The sequence below is a fragment of the Schistocerca cancellata genome, chromosome 6 (genome assembly GCF_023864275.1).
Source record: "Schistocerca cancellata isolate TAMUIC-IGC-003103 chromosome 6, iqSchCanc2.1, whole genome shotgun sequence".
NCBI lineage: Eukaryota > Metazoa > Arthropoda > Insecta > Orthoptera > Acrididae > Schistocerca > Schistocerca cancellata.
This window is the reverse complement of record NC_064631.1, coordinates 700,976,681-700,994,659: the sequence shown is the minus strand read 5'-3', so window position 1 is coordinate 700,994,659 and position 17,979 is coordinate 700,976,681.

The following is a 17,979-nucleotide window of genomic DNA, read 5'->3' as shown; positions in this document are numbered from 1 at the left end:
AATATTCCGGAGGTAAAATAATCCCCCATTCGGATCTCCGGGAGGTGACTACTCAGGAGGACGTCGTTATCAGGAGAAAGAAAACTGGCGTTCTAAGGATCGGAGTGTGGAATGTCAGATCCCTTAATCGGGCAGGTACGTTAGAAAATTAAAAAAATGAAATGAATAGGTTAAAGTTAGATATAGTGGGAATTAGTGAAGTTCGGTGGCAGGAGGAACAAGACTTTTGGTCAGGTGAATTCAGGGTTATAAATAGAAAATCAAATAGGGGTAATGCAGGAGTAGGTTTAATAATGAATAAAAAATAGGAGTGCGGGTAAGCTACTATAAACAGCATAGTGAAAGTATTATTGTGGCCAAGATAGACACGAAGCCCATGCCTACTATAGTAGTACAAGTTTATACGCCAACTAGCTCTGCAGATGACGAAGAAACTGATGAAATGTATAATGAGTTAAAAGAAATTATTCAGGTAGTGAAGGGAGATGAAAATTTAATAGTCATGGGTGACTGGAATTCGAGAGTAGGAAAAGGGAGAGAAGGAAACATAGCAGGTGAATTTGGATTGGGGGTAAGAAATGAAAGAGGAAGCCGCCTGGTAGAATTTTGCACAGAGCATAAATTAATCATAGCTAACAGTTGGTTGAAGAATCATGAAAGTAGGTTGTATGCATGGAAGAATCCTGGAGATACTAAAAGGTATCAGATAGATTATATAATGGTAAGACAGAGATTTAGGGGCAGATGTGGGCTTGACCACAATCTATTGGTTATGAACCGTAGATTAAAACTGAAGAAACTGCAAAACGGTGGGAATTTAAGGAGATGGAACATTGATAATCTGACTAAACCAGAGAGTATCAGTGAGAGCATAAGGGAACAATTGACGGGAATGAGGGAAGGAAATACAGTAGAACAAGAATGGGTAGCTCTGAGGGATGAAGTAGCGAAGGCGGTAGAAATCCCTCGGTAACAGAAGAAATACTGAATTTAATTGATGAAAGGATAAAATATAAAATTGCTGTAAATGAAGCAGGCAAAATGGAATACAAACGTCTCAAAAATGAGATCGACAGGAAGTGCAAAATGGCTAAGCAGGCATGGCTACAGGACAAATGTAAGGATGTAGAGGCTTGTCTCACTAGGGGTAAGGTAGATACTGCCTACAGGAATATTAAAGAGACCTTTGGAGAAAAGAGAGCCACTTGTATGAATATCAAGAGCTCAGATGGAAATCCAGTTCTAAGCAAAGAGGGGAAAGCAGAAAGGTGGAAGGAGTATATAGAGGGTCTATACAAGGGCGATATACTTGAGGACAATATTATGGAAATGGAAGAGGATGCAGATGAAGATGAAAGGGGAGATACGATACTACGTGAAGAGTTTGACAGAGCGCTGAAAGAACTGAGTCGAAACAAGGCCCCGGGAGTAGACAACATACCATGAGAACAACTGACGTCCTTGGGAGAGCCAGTCATGACCAAACTCTACCATCCGGTGAGCAAGATGTATGAGACAGGCGAAATACCCTCAGACTTCAAGAAGAATATAATAATTCCAATACAAAAGGAAGCAGGTGTTGACAGATGTGAAAATTGCCGAACTATCAGTTTAATAAGTCACAGCTGCAAAATACTAACGCGAATTTTTTATAGACTAATGGAGAAACTGGTAGAAGTCGACCTCGGCGAAGATCAGTTTGGATTCCGTAGCAATATTGGAACACGTGAGGCAATACTGACCTTACGCCTTATCTAAGAAGAAAGATTAAGTAAAGACAAAGCTACGTTTCTAGCATTTGTAGACTCAGAGACAGCTTTTGACAATGTTGAGTGGAATACTCTCTTTCAAATTCTGAAGGTGTCAGGGATAAAATAGCGAAAGGCTATTTACAATTTGTACAGGAAACAGATGACAGTTATAAGAGTCGAGGGACACGAAAGGGAAGCAGTGGTTGGGAAGGGAGTGAGACAGGGTTGTAGCCTCTCTCCGATGTTATTCAATCTGTATACTGAGCACGCAGTAAAGGAAACAAAAGAAAATTTCCGAGTACGTATTAAAATCCATGGAGAAGAAATAAAAACTTTGAGGTTCGCCGATGACACCGTAATACTGTCAGAGACAGCAAGGGACTTGGAAGAGCAGTTGAACGGAATGGACAGTGTCTTGAAAGGAGGATAAAAGATGAAAATCAACAAAAGCAAATGAGGATCATGGAATGTAGTTGAATTAAGTCGGGTGATGCTGAGGGATTTAGATTAGGAAATGAGACGCTTAAAGTAGTAAACGAGTTTTGCTATTTGGGGAGCAAAATAACAGATGCTGGTCGAAGTAGAAAGGATACAAAATGTAGACTGGCAATGGGAAGGAAAGCGTTTCTGAAGAAGAGAAATTTCTTAACATCGAGTATAGATTTAAGTTTCAGGAAGTCGTTTCTGAAAGTATTTGTGTGGAGTTTAGCCATGTATGGAAGTGAAACATGGACGATAACTAGTTTGGACAAGAAGAGAATAGAAGCTTTCGAAATGTGGTGCTACAGAGGAATGCTGAAGATTAGATGGGTAGATCATATAACTAATGAGAAGGTACTGAATAGAATAGGGGAGAAGAGGAGTTTGAGGCACAACTTGACAATAAGATGGGACCGGTTGGTAGGGCATGTTCTGAGGCATCAAGGGATCACAAATTTAGCATCGGAGGGCAGCGTGGAGGGTAAAAATCGTATAGTGAGACCAAGAGATGAATACATTAAGCTGATTAAGAAGGATGTAGGCTGCAGTAGGTACTGGGAGACGAAGAAGCTTGCACAGAATAGAGTAGCATGGAGAGCTGCATCAAACCAGTTTCGGGACTGGTGACCACAACAACAACAACAGCAGCATTTTCCTTACCTCTTTTCACTGTTCTAGTAAGCAGTGTAAGGACAAAACAGTTGCCAAGGCCTATGTGCCTCAAATGAGGACAGCCCAAAAACTTAATTTTATTTATTTTATCTACTTATTGAAGGGGAGGGAGGACGTCAAACGGGCGGACTTGGAGCAGGAGAGTCACCGCAGGACATTTTAATTTCCACTGTCTATACTTTTACAAATAAAGTCATAAAACGTCGACAGCATGACGAAGAAGTGTTCAGGATTCACACTCATGGCAGTGGAAGTTCAAAATCACAAAAAAAGTTTTACATGTGAAATTTCATCATTTTTTGACTTACTGTTTGCTGCATTTGTTGCTATAGGCACACGTTTGATCATAAGTAAGAGAGCTTCTTCGATGAATTTTGCACAGCATACAAACAATAAATATAGGAGTATGAAACTCTAGAATTTATTTAATTTATGAAAAAATCAATTAGCTGTTAGATGTTAAACTTCATGTTTCGAAAAAACTCCAATTATATAGTTAATTATCTCAATTTTTACCACTGTTATTAGTAGATTTGGATAATTCTAGAGTTTTGCATTTAGGAGTTTGTGTTTAATAAGCAGTTTAGAAGCATGCAAACCCTTCTACTCTAGGCCGTTTGTAAACGCACTTGTATGTCACTACCTGTTGAGCGATTTAATCTCTATGAAGATATGTATTCCTCTTGCTTATCTTCATTATTGCTGGGTGTGTGTGCCGCAGTAGCTGAGAAATGAGAGTGTGTGTATGCCGCTATTCAACCTCATGGTCGGTTACATCTGTCATGTATTAGAATGATGTAGCCATTTATATTTACGGAAATTGTGGGAATACTTGATGGGGCCAAATCTCTGACTCATTAACTACTTGGATGTCATTGTATTGATATATGTGACGGAACTCGCTGAGCTAGCAGACATTGGACATTTAATGTTCAGTATGAAGCTACGGGTACAACGATCACGGGAGTTCCGCTGGTGGACTTTTGTGGCTCTGGGCAAGTGAGAGTGGTGGAACAATGCCTAGCGGAGATCACCGGTTTCCGGAAGTAGTAGATATCTTCAGGTAGAGAAGAGACTTGCGGCCCAGGCCAGCAGGCTTTCACCAGCAGTCGTTGAACAGTTGACTACTGTCGGAAACAGAAACTCGCTAAACAGAACTCGAACAATAATGTGTACAACAGTATTGGCAGAAACGAGAAAAAAACCTGGAATAAATATAGAGCACAATAATGTTAATAGTTTTAACAAAGAGTAACAATAGTGGTATGATAATAAATTGCTAAATAAAAATGGGAGAAAGACAGTAAATTATTCATCTGAATCACAGGCCTGTCATAATAGTTAAGTAATAGTGAAATAACGATCTTATTGGTAGTGGAAGAATGAAAACTTAACAGAAAATTTATGATCAGTACTAAAAATAAACCGAAACAAAAGAAAGATAATAACACGAAACCATTTTAAGGAAAGTACTACAAAGTAAATTGTTTCTATACAAAATGTCGGCAAAAAAAACACACACAAACAAACTTGAGGTAGCAAGAGTGAACATATTGACCAAATCTCGAGATCCTACTGTTCAGAATCTTTAGGCTTTCAGAAGCGAGATCCTCGTGTGTTGTCACCCCTAAACTCACGAATTTCTTCTTCACTCAGAAGATTTCAGGTTTTTTTTGTTTACAACACAAACTACAATATTATGGGTGTAGATTTTGAAGATCCTGCGACAAAGCCCCAGTCGGTGACATCTGTATTCGTCAGTCAAAGACACGTGCAGGCCAAGATGCTACCGGGTGAGACTGAGCAGTCTTGAACACTATGATAGTATTGCGTTTCTGGTTGTTCAAGTTTGACAGATTTCTCAGTCAGCTTCAGGTCGATTAATCATGCCCTATCATCGGTTCCATTAAAGATTTGGTCAGAGCTCGGACTGGCTTGCATTCGTCTCCATGGTCTCACGCATTTTCGTCGTCACTGCTACAGTGACAGCATCAGTGATGGTCTGTACAACGAGCCCGAGCGTATCTTCTAACGGAAATTCAGCATTCAGCTGATGTTGAAGATTGCGGCGACGTCCGGGATGTGAAGTAGTGCGGCCACAGTTCCTGGTACTAGCTCGACCCTAGCACACTCTCCAGAGCTCCCATTAGCTTAGGCCGCTGCCTAGGCCCTAAGTGAACATAATTTCCTCATGTTTCTATAAAGTGGACTCCCAGGACACAGTTTAAGGATATATCTAAATCCATAAAAATTAAAAAATAGACGTGCAGGGCTATTACAAATGATTGAAGCGATTTCATAAATTCACTGTAGCTCCATTCTTTCAAATATGGTCACGACACACTACAGATACGTAGAAAAACTCATAATGTTTTGTTCGGCTGAAACCGCACTTCACGTTTCTGCCACCAGAGCGCTCGAGAGCGCAGTGACACAAAATGGCGACAGGAGCCGAGAAAGTGTACGTCGTACTTGAAATGCACTCACATCAGTCAGTCATAACAGTGCAACGACACTTCAGGACGAAGTTCAACAAAGATCCACCAACTGCTAACTCCATTCGGTGATAGTATGAGCAGTTTAAGGTTTCTGGATGCCTCTGTAAGGGGAAATCAACGGGTCGGCCTGCAGTGAGCGAAGAAACGGTTGAACGCGTGCGGGCAAGTTTCATGCGTAGCCCGCGGAAGTCGACGAATAAAGCAAGCAGGGAGCTAAACGTACCACAGCCGACGGTTTGGAAAATCTTACGGAAAAGGCTAAAGCAGAAGCCTTACCGTTTACAATTGCTACAAGCCCTGACACCCAATGACAAAGTCAAACGCTTTGAATTTTCAGCACGGTTGCAATAGCTCATGGAAGAGGATGCGTTCAGTGCGAAACTTGTTTTCAGTGATGAAGCAACATTTTTTCTTAATGGTGAATTGAACAGACACAATGTGCGAATCTGGGCGGTAGAGAATCCTCACGCATTCGTGCAGCAAATTCGCAATTCACTAAAAGTTAACGTGTTTTGTGCAATCTCACGGTTTAATGTTTACGGCCCCTTTTTCTTCTGCGAAAAAAATGTTACAGGACACGTGTTCTGGACATGCTGGAAAATTGGCTCATGCCACAACTGGAGACCGACAGCGCCGACTTTCGTCTTTCAATACATCCATCATGATGTTCGGCATTTCTTCAACAGGAGATTGGAAAACCGATGGATCGGTCGTGGTGGAGATCATGATCAGCAATTCATGTCATGGCCTCCACGCTCTCCCGACTTAACCCCATGCGATTTCTTTCTGTGGGGTTATGTGGAAGATTCAGTGTTTAAACCTCCTCTACCAAGAAACGTGCCAGAACGGCGAGCTCGCATCAACGATGCTTTCGAACTTGATGGGGACATGCTGCGTCGTGTGTGGGAGGAACCTGATTATCTGCTTGATGTCTGCCGAATCACTCAAAGGGCACATATCGAACATTTGTGAATGCCTAAAAAAACTTTTTGAGTTTTTGTATGTGTGTGCAAAGCATTGTGAAAATATCTCAAATAATAAAGTTATTGTAGAGCTGTGAACCCGCTTCAATCATTTGTAATAACCCTGTACATGTGTATGTACGTTCCCCGTCGCTTTCTAAACCACTGGACAGATAGCAAACAACCTTGATACACATCTCGTTTACTGTCTGGTTAATATCACTGCGGTGATAGAACCAGCCCCCTGTCAAAGGTGTAAGTGTGGAACGCAAAAGCAGTGTAGCCCACGACGCGAGAATACTCATCCTTTAGTTACCTGGTACTTGAGAATGAGATCACATAGAGAACTTTACCCATAATTTCAAATCTTTACGAAACGTATACTTGCTGACGATCCCTGCCAAATGATGAAAGGAAAAAAGTTGTCGCGTAACACGTTTTTGCTCTTCATACAATGAAACTGCCACATGAAGCATGACGTTCAAATTTACTCCTTCTTTACTACTAACTGTGTCCGTCACACATTTTGCAGATAGTATTCACGCATACCACTGAATGTCCACGTAAAATTACATCACTGTACGCCACTTAGTTCATGAGATGCAATGTCATAAGCTCTGAATGCATGATAAACTAGCGTGTCTGTAAGATATTGAAATTTGTTACTTTGATATTACCAATCGATTCGTAACGCTCTTCGTAGACAGTACCACATATGACGATGAATGTACATACAAAGCTGCATCATTTTACGACGCATAGTGCAGGAGATAGGACGTCATAAACACTGAGATGCGTGAGAAATTGAATGACGTTTTGCTTTATTTCTTCTCTACTATTAATTCTACTCAAAACATTTCGCAAACTTTAGGCATATGTACCACTGGATTCACCTGCAAAGTTACATCACTGTACAACAAATATTTCAAGTGATCTTGCGTCAAAAACAGTGAGCAGCGTGAAAAAGGAACTTCATGGCGAAATTTACTAGATATACACGTTAAATATGTGTACAAACATGCGTAAGATATGTTAAATATGTGCGGAATATGTTTGACATGTGGGTATGTGGTCAAGGTCATTTGTAAAAGGCTCATCATGAACCCCTGAAAAAATGTCAATGAAATTTTGTACACACTCTGAAAAGAAATACTGTAGGGGGTAAGAACCACTAATCTCTTACTGAGGTGTGTGCGATGACGTGGAGAGAGAAGGGAGGACGAGGCAATGGACAGACAATGAAGGGGAAGGACAGGCACAGATAGGAGGAGGTCGACAGATATAGGGAATGGGCAAATGGACTTGGAGAGGGGAGAAAAGGAGAAGGACAGTAGAAGAAAAGAGGAGAAGAAGAATAGTGAGGAAGGAGAGGAGAAGAGGGACATATAAGGAAAATGGGATGGGATGAACAGGGAGAGGGCGAAGACGAGCTGGCCAGAGGGAGGAGAGGAAAGAGGAGCAGATGGACAGAGAGGGGAGGTGTATATTGATAGAGACAGGGAGAAGGAGGTGGACAGTGTGTGGGTCCAGAGGAGACGGACAAGAAGTGGGGGCAGAGAAGGTGGACAGAGAGTGGAGTTGGAGGAGCTGGAAAGAGAGAGATAGGGTGGAGCTTATGGACAGGGACAGGAGAACTACTAGAGAAAGGAGAAAGCAGAGGTGTATAAAAGGGTAAGGGGCAGGTAAAGAGAGAGGGGAGGAGATGGATAGAGAGTGGGGGAAAGAGGTTGTGGACAGACAGAGATGACAACAGGAGAAAGAAACAGCGAGAAAAAAGGAGGAGATGACTGAGAGAAGAGGGATGAAGATACGGATAAATAGGCGGTTGGAGTAAATAAAAATTGGGGTACCACTGGGGTTAAAATTTGGTTTAAGACAGGACGAAAGAGAAAATGCTTCTGAAACAACGTATTCAGCGGTCGTGTGAGAAACATAAGTCTCAGTGAAGGGCGAGTATTTCTGGTGTACCAGTCATTGTATAGGAAAGACTTTTTGGGTGTATCCTACTGCTTTACATTCTGCGACCGGGACCAAACAACCAAACGTTGCAGTAGAAAGAAAGTGGTGTGTATCAATTGCCGAGGAGAGTTTCAGCGGAAGAAAAACATCCCTTGTACACATAAACTCAGAGGAAAATTAACAAAAACGGTGACATGGACTGTCAGACCATCATGAGACTTTACGCAACACAGCTTGAAAAAATTGACTGGGGGAGTCTCGCCTCCTCCGGCTATTTATTACTGTTGTGATGTGTAGATTTCGTAGAGCACGGCTAGCCGGTATCACAATACTATTTTGTAAATGTTGATATAATCATGTCCACACTGCACTTAACGGCAAGTGGTAGCTAATGCAGTACCCAAAGGCAGCTTCTTAGGTACTGCAATGTCGGTATTACGAATATGCTACAGTCCCTGGAGTGGAGATAACATTATTTTCCTGAAACACTATTGGGAAAATTTAGACAACTTGCGTGTACTGACGGCTGCATAGCGATTTTGTTGTCACCATTGTAGAATTCGGACAGGGATCGCCAAGGCAAGACTACAGAAATTACGGCTAGTCTGGATGCATATAGATTGTCGTCGTTCCCATTCTCCATTTGCGAGTGGTATGGGAAAGCAAATGACTATAGTGGTACAAGGTACCCTCCACACAGTACTATGCATTGGCTTCCAGAGTACGTACACAGATAGTAGTGCAGAAGTGAAAGACCTTGAAGTTGCCTCATTCTGCTGAAATAGAACAATTCTGTCAGTCTCTAAGACAGTCAAAACCTAGAGCGCTGTAATGTAGCCACCATTCTTTGTCACGTAGTTAGCATTTACAAATCACTGTCACAAATTTGAAATCCTTTCTGTTATTACTGATATACCTTACTGCACAGGATTTGAGTACAGTTGGTTTTGGGCACAGGACTTACTATACAGTAACGTTTCTTAACAGACACGTATTATCACACAAAATTTAGATGGTATCAGCAGAAATACTTCGCAGTCAGTTATAAGATAACAGTTTTCTGGCCAGAATCAATTCTTACTTAAAAGTGGGCACCTCACTGATGCGTTACATTGTTTTAAAACGGAGCAAGGTGCAGCGCAAGTGGCTGCGAAGGGGAAGGGTGGATAAGATGAAACATGCGAGTGCAGCAGCATTCACACTTACATACACTGACTTCATTTTAAATCAGACTACAGTTAACAAACACACTTTCTAGTGGACTATAAAGCAGCTTTCAACATTAATTTTGTTGTACCTTCAAGACAATGAAATTCCTACCGCATTTATCGAACCTATAAACCATTTATAAGAACCGGCCCTGGGGACGAGCTGTTCTAGGTGCTTAAGTCCGGAACCACATTGCTGCTTCGGTCGCAGGTTCGAATCCTGCCTCGGGTATGGATGTGTGTGACGTCCATAGGTTACTTAGTTTTAAGTAGTTCTAATTCTTGGGGACTGATAACCTCAGGTGCTAAGTCTCGTAGTGCTTAGAGCCATTTGAGCCTTTAATAAGATGGTATTCAGACAGTCAGCTCTTTTAAACAGCCAAAGTTATCTCCACAGTAAGTAGTTAGTGATTCTATCCCACAACAATAAATGAGAAAACTTTTTTAGAAAATTAGACGGTAAATAGTTAAAAAAGTGGATCCTAGATGATTAACAATGATAAAGCTCCAACTAAAGAAAGCGGCTCCAATAATTAATAACCTCACTCCCACACAATAATAATGACAAAAGTTATTGGAAAATGAAGTTTTAAATGGTTGAAAGCTGGTATAGTAAAACATCTGATAGCTGTATATTACAATAAGTGAATGTGTGTACAAACTGCGGCCCAGCCAAAAGGCACACCATGGCCCTCAGCTCCAGACCAGATACACTCCGCAGCACCGTCAAACAGGCTTTCCCAAATGGAACCACATCTACGTCTAACACTAACATTGGCCATGAGTGACCAATAATGGAACAAATACTATTGAAACATAAATGTACATATACAGGACGCTGCATCAAGTACTTCAATTTTTCTCTTTGTTTCCTGTTTTTCTTTAGGCACTGAATGGGAACAGGGATGGTGCTGAGCGGGCTGCAAACAAGTGTTCAGTCTGCGTGGTCACGCCACAAACGCGCCTACGAACAGCTAGGGCGACACTAATAACACTAGTCAACAGTGGTTTTGGTACAGACAGAGTGCAGATAAAACTTAATTCGAAATCGTAATGTGACACACAATGTGAAATCAGAAAGTGCCCGTCATGTCAAGATTAAAAGGTATGACCCGTAAGTTATATAACATGGTTGAATTTACTGTATAACTTTTAAGTGCTTTGTGTTTGAAAGTAGTATGATAAAAGTTTGTGCAGTGACCTTTTTAGTTCTTAACTGTAATGTAAACGACTTTTTAAATGTAATATGTAACATTAGTGTATTTTACATTGTGTATTTAAACCCTCCAGTCACATACATTTGCTTACTCTTCCTTCTATATTATCTCAAGTCTTTAAATTTTCCTTTTCTTTTTGAGGAGCTGCTAAGTTCATTCGACAGAAAAGTGTTTTGTAGGCATTGAAAATACAGCAAGAAGAAATCAAAACGTGGATGTGCAGACCATTCCGATTCATTTAGTTATACATGTGGCGAATTCACGACAAGGAAACAAAGACGAACAGTTTCTAACTTACTGAAGACGTCGTCTCATTTATACTTCATATGCTAACTGAGAGGTCAGGATAAAGATTGGGCACCTCACATAACTTGCACTAGGTGCAATTCTAAACCGACACAACGGCTGAAAGGAAAAAAGAGCACTTGCCATTTGGCACACCAATGACCTGGCGAGTGCCTTAAAATGTACATTAGGCCAAGGACACTAGAGTAAGATAGTTTTACGGTATTAAGTATTGGCTAAATTTAGTGTTGGCCACCGTAGGCTCTGTTTTTAGATATAGGCATTTTAGATATAGCCATCTGAAAACCACCATAACAAAAAATTGGAGGGTCATAGCGAAAATCTAACTATATTTTCAGATTCAGCAAGTCTAAATAAATTATTACCACCATGTTTTATCTCTCTACCTGAAAACAAGTTTTTTGTTGTTGTGTAGTGTAATAGCAGTGGTCATGGCATGTCACTACAGCCTCGCTACGTTATATAGACATTTCCATTGGAGGTTAAAAAGGCTCCAAAATAAAAATAAAAATATGTGTAGAGGCGTCAGCAAGTTAACGCATGTAACCGGCCCACAGCAGGTCAAAACACGCCTCTTATTGATAATAAGCATGTTAGCATTGGGTGCATGAGTCCACTCAGCGAACATAACACGGTTAGAAGCCGATCTATAAGGGAATGTGCTGTTACTCACCAAGAGTTTGTCCAGAAGAGTAGCTGCCATCACTGTTCCTAATATATTCCAATGAGGAAGGAAGGGGGCCTCTGTCTTAGTATAGAGAACAACTATTCCCAGTACCTGTATTTATTGGAATCACCTTTCAGGTATCATCTGTTCAGACGAGGCGGAACCTGATATTAAATTCCTCAAATAACGTAAAACATAAAAGATCAATAACATCATAAAGTTCAGAACCGTTAATTATCTTAACTTAGAGGAAGAATCTCTGGTGGAAAACTATCCTGATGCTGAGCTGAATAATGTTACTAAGTATAAGAAATTTTATTCGTTCCCAACAAGTATTAACCAAACGTGGCCATTGCGCGCACGAATGAAATACGTTAATTTCGGGAAATACCTCAAGGAGGACAGGTCTTCCTCCTTTGAGCTTCGTATCTCTGGAGTGATAAATCTACATTTAATAGCGTGCTGCGTTCTATACCTTGTGTTGCACAACATCGTCGGCTTGGCTGCCGCTATGTGTCGTGGGATCAGTAAATCTACCAAAATCCCATACTGAGCCTGGCTTATACCGTATCAGCAAACTTTCCCTACGCTTTCGTGAAGCGGAAAACGTTAATTTCACCCTAGTCTACTTTTAATGGCTAACCACAACCGCAAGGCTGGCGCGCCTGTGTGTTACTCTGCCTTCACTGTTCTTACAAGAAATTAACTATACTGGCTCCATTAATCTCTGCTCAGGAGATTTACGAAAAGTATTCAGCCAGCCCTTGACTGAATTTAGGAGCTGTTTGAACAAATTGTGCGCACCAATATATCTCCTGTCCCTGATCTCGCATCAGAGAGATGCTCTCCGACCGCACTGGACAACATCAGAAGGGAAAATGCCTGTACCGCTGGGCACTTGAGTGTCTTCCATTGTTGGAAAAAGCCAAAAGTCACTAGGAGCCAGGTCAGGTGAATAGGGAGCATGAGGAATCACTTCAAAGTTGTTATCACGAAGAAACTGTTGCGTAAAGTTAGCTCGATGTGCGGGTGCGTTGTCTTGGTGAAACAGCACACGCGTAGCCCTTCCCGGACGTTTTTGTTGCAGTGCAGGAAGGAATTTGTTCTTCAAAACATTTTCGTAGGATGCACCTGTTACCGTAGTGCCCTTTGGAACGCAATGGGTAAGGATTACGCCCTCGCTGTCCCAGAACATGGACACTATCATTTTTTCAGCACTGGCGGTTACCCCAAATTTCTTTTTGGTGGCGGTGAATCTGTGTGCTTTCTATTTAGCTGACTGGCGCTTTGTTTCTGGATTGAAAAATGGCATCCACGTCTCATTCATTGTCACAGTCGACGAAAAGAAACTCCCATTCGTGCTGTCGTAGCGCGTCAACATTGCTCAGCAACATGCCACACGGGCAGCCATGTGGTCGTCCGTCAGCATTCGTGGCACCCACCTGAATGACACTTTTCGCATTTTCAGGTCGTCATGCAGGATTGTGTACACAGAACCCACAGAAATGCCAAATCTGGAGGCAATCCGTTCAACAGTCATTCGGCGATCCCCCAAAACAATTCTCTCCACTTTCTCGATCATGTCGTCAGACCGGCTTGTGCGAGCCCGAGGTTGTTTCGATTTGTTGTCACACGATGTTCTGCCTTCATTAAACTGTCGCACCCACAAACGCACTTTCGACACATCCAGAACTCCATCACCACATGTCTCCTTCAACTGTCGATGAATTTCAATTGGTTTCACACCACGCAAATTCAGAAAACGAGTGATTGCACGCTGTTCATGTAAGGAAAATTTCACCATTTTAAGTATTTAAAACAGTTCTCTTTCTCGCCGCTGGCGGTAAAATTCCATCTGGCATACAGTGCTGCCATCTCTGGGACGTGTAGACAATGAACGCGGCCTCATTTTAAAACAATGCGCATGTTTCTATCTCTTTCCAGTCCGGAGAAAAAAAATCGGAGGCCTTAGAACTTGAATGCACGTCGTATGTACAGTGTCGTATACCTGGCTGGCTTCAAGTAAACCCCCAGGACTTTTACCCTCCCCCGCCCCCCCCCTATTAGTACTCCATTATCCGCAAGAGTGGTGGTTTTCATCCTCGCGAGCCGCTCACGTGATATGCTGTTCTTTCAACACATCTCTGCAATACCCGTCACCTGCTTTGACCTTTACTAGGCTGCGGCTCTGCAGTCTATCGTGCCCACCTTCGTTAACTAAAACTGGCTTCCCCTCCAGTGATTCTTCCACCCTGTTTCTAGCTAACTTAAACATGCAAATTTACGTAAGGGAATTATTCTCGTCACTCTCGATGCCATGAGTATTAAATCTCAAACAAGTGAAATACACACTCAAAAAACCATCTCATGTTGGAAAACCAGTGCCTTGCAACACTATAAACTACACGTAAAACCAGACACCAGACAAGTAAGGTGCCCGAAATCCCGACGCTTTACACAGACCAAATTTGTAGCTTATGGAAAGAATCATCCCAGCATACTTAGGCCAAATTTACGCTTCAAGAGGAGATTACAACACATATTAAGATGATAAAGTTTAGCCTTGCTAGGCAGATACTTCCAACTGCAAGTACAAATAACTGCTTTTAAATCCACACAAGACAATCAACTCCCCAATGTTATAGAACAGTAAAATCAGCTTCAACCGTTGTGTCCGATTTCTTGGACACTGAAGTGGCTACTTATAATTGAATTTATTAGAAATCTTTGAATAAATGAAACGATATTAATTATAATAAAACTTATCTTTGCTCGCCAGGCTCGGCTATAGCTATGAAACTGGACATGTGCCCCTGCAGTTGAGAACATACTGGATGCCCAACGATTACTGAGTGGTGAACTGATAAAAGTTCAGAATAGCTTTAATGTGGTTACACTACTGTCAGCAGAAAACAGAAATTCGTAGACACTTGTTGACACATTTCCGATAGCGTTGGTGCGGTGACACAGTTTACAGAAGACATAAGTCTCTTCACTGCCTGACTATGTTTCAGCGAGTAGGCAGAACAACTATGCCACTGCGGCAGGACCTTGCTGGTGGTTGGCCAGATCCGGCATTGAACAGAAGTGTCCTCTTGGCGTCCCTGTCATCGCTATTACAGGGCAGAGGCGTGGCTCTCGAGCTTCGGAACTACGGGAAACATGGCTTCCCCCTACCGTGTAATTGGTGCGTCGTGAGCCGACCGCGGTGGCCACGCGCTTCTAGGCACTGCAGTCCGGAACCGCGCGACTGCTACGGTCGCAGGTTCGAATCCTGCCTCGGGCATGGATGTGTGTGATGTCCTTAGGTTATGTTTAAGTAGTTGTATAGTTATAGGGGACTGATGACCTCCGGTGTTAAGTCCCATACTGCTCAGAGTCATTTCAACCATTTGGTACCTCGTGATACCGCTTTGTTATGCAGTGTCTCCGTGGTGGTCGTTAATCCAGTATCCACTCTGCGCGTGGTTGGATAACGGCGATTGGTTGGTTGGTTGGTTGGGGAGGTCCAATATGGCCCAGCAAAATCTGTATGTAGACGTTGCCAAAACCCGTTATGTAAAGTTATGTGAGCCGCACTGCCCCATTTTTTAAACTAATTTTTGTCTGATTTTATTCTGAGAAGCTCAGTAATGTATGTAAATAGCATAAATATAAATCTGATTCAAAATGTACTTGAAATGAAGTGAAGCGCAGATGGACATCAACAAACTCTGTAGCGCGGAATCCCCGCAACGATAGTAGTTGTGAATCTTTGAGTATGGACTCTAAAAAAAAACACAATTTATTTATTAAAAAAAAGATGACTGTTAATCTGTAACTTGTGGAAAGAGGACGTGTTGCTAGGCCGTCGCTGAGAACGTATTGTTACACTTAATGAAAATTGATATTTTAGTGATAAAACCGAGTAAAGTATGTGTAAGAGTTGCCAAATATTTATGTATACAAATTTTCTGGAAGTGAAGAATAGAAATACTTTGTTTTTGGAAAAGGAGGTGAACTTCATTGTCGTCGCCGTCTATCAATCGACAGAATTGTAAGTGTATAAAATTCACTAAAATACAGGAAACGAAATGCATTCTCTAGAGTTTTCATTCAATAAGTAACAACCTCTCATAAGTTCTTAACAATGGTTCGACTCTTCTTTCCTTGTAGATGAACTTCAAGGTTTCTATTGCTGTGCATATCATTTAGTAATTTGTACAAGGACTGGTAAGGGATAATCTCAAGTATCTTGCTAAGAAGACCATGCCTCCACACAGTATCGTATGCAGCGGTTAAATCTACAAATGCAACAGCTGTCTTAAGTTTCCGTTCATAACCGATCTCGATGTGTGTTGTTAAAGCCAGTACTTGGTCGCAACAGTTACGTTGGGGTCGCAAACCAGCCTGCTCGATGGGGATTCTTTCTTTCAAAGTCGTCCCAATTCGATTTTACAAGGGTCTCTCCAAGAGTTTGAAGCAGGTGCTCAGGAGAGAGATTGGTATAAAGTGTTCGGCTTGTCTGTTTTTTCCCAGGTTTTAATATTGACAATACTTAAGATCTTTTGAATATCTTAGGCACTCGGCCTTCTTCAAGGATGTTATTACAGAAGTTCACGAGCCAGTAGATAACTTTTTTCCCACTGTTGCTGTTGTTATGGCCTTCAGTCCTGAGACTGGTTTGATGCATCTCTCCATGATACCCTATCCTATGCAAGCTTCTTCAACTCCCAGTACTTACTGCAACCCAAATCCTTCAGAATCTGCTTAGTGTATTCATCTCTTGGTCTCCCTCTATGATTTTTACCCTCCACGCTGCCCTCCAATACTAAAAATGTGATCCCTTGATGCCTCAGAGCATGTCCTACCAACCGGTCCCTTCATCATGTCAAGTTGTGCCACAAACTCCTCTTCTCTCCAATTCTATTCAATACTTCATCATTATTTATGTGATCTACCCATCTAATCTTCAGCATTCTTCTGTAGCACCACATTTCGAAAGCTTCTATTCTCTTCTTGTCCAAACTATTTATCGTCCATGTTTCACTTCCATACATGGCTACACTCCATACAAATACTTTGAGAAACGACTTCCTGACACTCGATGTTAACAAATTTCTCTTCTTCAGAAACGCTTTCCTTGCCATTGCCAGTCTACATTTTATATCCTCTCTACTTCGACCATCATCAGTTATTTTGCTCCCCAAATAGCAAAACTCCTTTACTACTTTAAGTGTCTCATTTCCTCTTCTAATTCCCTCAGCATCACCCGACTTAATTCGACTACATTCCATCATCCCCGTTTTGCTTTTGTTGATGTTCATCTTACACTCCTGGAAATTGAAATAAGAACACCGTGAATTCATTGTCCCAGGAAGGGGAAACTTTATTGACACATTCCTGGGGTCAGATACATCACATGATCACACACAGAACCACAGGCACATAGACACAGGCAACAGAGCATGCACAATGTCGGCACTAGTACAGTGTATAACCACCTTTCGCAGCAATGCAGGCTGCTATTCTCCCATGGAGACGATCGTAGAGATGCTGGATGTAGTCCTGTGGAATGGCTTGCCATGCCATTTCCACCTGGCGCCTCAGTTGGACCAGCGTTCGTGTTGGACGTGCAGACCGCCTGAGACGACGCTTCATCCAGTCCCAAACATGCTCAATGGGGGACAGATCCGGAGATCTTGCTGGCCAGGGTAGTTGACTTACACCTTCTAGAGCACGTTGGGTGGCACGGGATACATGCGGACGTGCATTGTCCTGTTGGAACAGCAAGTTCCCTTGCCGGTCTAGGAATGGTAGAACGATGGGTTCGATGACGGTTTGGATGTACCGTGCACTATTCAGTGTCCCCTCGACGATCACCAGTGGTGTACGGCCAGTGTAGCAGATCGCTCCCCACACCATGATGCCGGGTGTTGGCCCTGTGTGCCTCGGTCGTATGCAGTCCTGATTGTGGCGCTCACCTGCACGGCGCCAAACACGCATACGACCATCATTGGCACCAAGGCAGAAGCGACTCTCATCGCTGAAGACGACACGTCTCCATTCGTCCCTCCATTCTCGCCTGTCGCGACACCACTGGAGCGATGTTGGGGCGTGAGCGGAAGACGGCCTAACGGTGTGCGGGACCGTAGCCCAGCTTCATGGAGACGGTTGCGAATGGTCCTCGCCGATACCCCAGGAGCAAAAGTGTCCCTAATTTGCTGGGAAGTGGCGGTGCGGTCCCCTACGGCACTGCGTAGGATCCTACGGTCTTGGC